The sequence below is a fragment of the Macrobrachium nipponense genome, chromosome 25, assembly GCF_015104395.2.
Source record: "Macrobrachium nipponense isolate FS-2020 chromosome 25, ASM1510439v2, whole genome shotgun sequence".
Classification (NCBI taxonomy): domain Eukaryota; kingdom Metazoa; phylum Arthropoda; class Malacostraca; order Decapoda; family Palaemonidae; genus Macrobrachium; species Macrobrachium nipponense.
Genome location: NC_087214.1, coordinates 17179738 through 17181272, shown reverse-complemented (window position 1 = coordinate 17181272; position 1535 = coordinate 17179738). Strand labels below are relative to the sequence as shown.

General features: G+C 32.5%; 1 long non-coding RNA gene across 1 annotated transcript in view; it reads left to right on the top strand.

The window, feature by feature from the left end:
• Positions 1–277: 277 nt before the first annotated feature.
• The window catches only part of LOC135199179 (uncharacterized), a 2185-nt gene continuing 927 nt past the window's right edge, over positions 278–1535 (top strand). Inside the window, exons 1-3 of the long non-coding RNA XR_010310952.1 lie at positions 278–351; positions 938–1114; positions 1493–1535. The exon at positions 1493–1535 is cut by the window's right edge and continues 170 nt beyond it. This is a non-coding gene — a long non-coding RNA (uncharacterized LOC135199179). The remainder of the gene's footprint in view (positions 352–937; positions 1115–1492) is intronic.

The window sequence follows — 1535 nt, the reverse complement described above, 5'->3', positions numbered from 1 at the left end:
GTAAGTACCTCATTCTTTATCTGTTTCATTTCTTTTATACCTTAAATGCCCCTGAAATATTATGTTATCCCTCGCTCATATATTGTCTGCAACAATATTAATTAAATTTCAGTGTATTATTAAACATTATAGTTTTGTAATCTCTCAGCTTATAAATACAAAAATAATAGAAGGTATGTATATACCACACAGCTTGCAATATTGTGCAGGGCAATAATTGATTTTTTGTGACTTGTTTCCTGTTCATAATATAGTAATAGAGTCGGGTTTCTATTCATGACACTGTCAAAGCAAGGATACACCAACCTAGTGAATGCCCTGTTCAGTGAATATCCACACATTGGAGACCCTGTGAGAATGTGTACACTGTTATTAATGTTCGCTATGTAATGTCCATCTCACCTGTGTTTGTTGTCCATTTTTATTTACGTGATCAAACTATAAGTAGCTTTCTAGATTTAGCGTATGGAAGTATAATGTTAATGTAGGCCAATATATTTTAACTTTTTATTATTAACTACTCTGTAATACATGTTTTGTTTGCTTGTGGGAAAAATAAGTAATTCATAACACTCAACACACTTCATTATACCCCTTATGATATGTTTGATCACTGGAAGTACTGTATCTATCTGAATTTTTTCACAAATCTCTACATGTTACTAACTGTGCAATGTTTAGGCATGGTAAACTTATCTATATTTATTGTTTCATATTCTTTTTTATACATAAAGGTCAATGATCAGTATGTAATTATTACAGTACAGCCATCTGGCATTTCACCTGCTGAATCAAGGAATTATACAACTCTTTATCTCTCACATGGTTTATATTTCTAATGTAAGTTTATCTTTTAAGATATAGTGTATCATATGTGCACTGTACTAAACTACAGCACATGTATTCTAAGAGCATTTTGTTTTTTGTTATTCAACAGAAATGTTGGAGGATGTCCCTTCGTACCAAGATGAAAAATATTCGAATGCCATTAGAATTGAATAGTGTGCAATTTCTTTAAAAAAAAAATGGTTTCCTAGGGACAGGAGGTCGTAAGAGGGTTGCAGAAACAGTGGATGAAGAAAGGGAGGCCTGTAAGAAAAGACAGAAACTTAAGGTACTATATTTTTTTTATTTCTATTCCTGCCTTCTTATTTATGATTAAGGTTCTGTTCGGTTTGGTTGGGGATAGTTCAGAGGGGGAGAATTTTAGAAGAAAATTAGAAGAGAGAAGAAAAAAAAGATAGAAAATGGAAGAAGCTGAAGATTAACATAATAGGGCTAACCTATTTGCTCTTGTCAGTTTATAATTTGTTTGGTGTAACGGTACAAGGGCTCATTCATTCTGTCTTACTTTCATATGTCTTGTTGCTTTCATACTCCAGGCACACTAATTTGCAGTTCTGGTTGCTCACATTCTTGAGATTATGGTTGGTTATTCACGATAATGATAATTCATATAACCACTCTTTAAACTTTTTCATTTATTTTCAAGATTGATTTAGAAGGACCTGGGGATGATGAAGTGACTACACTCA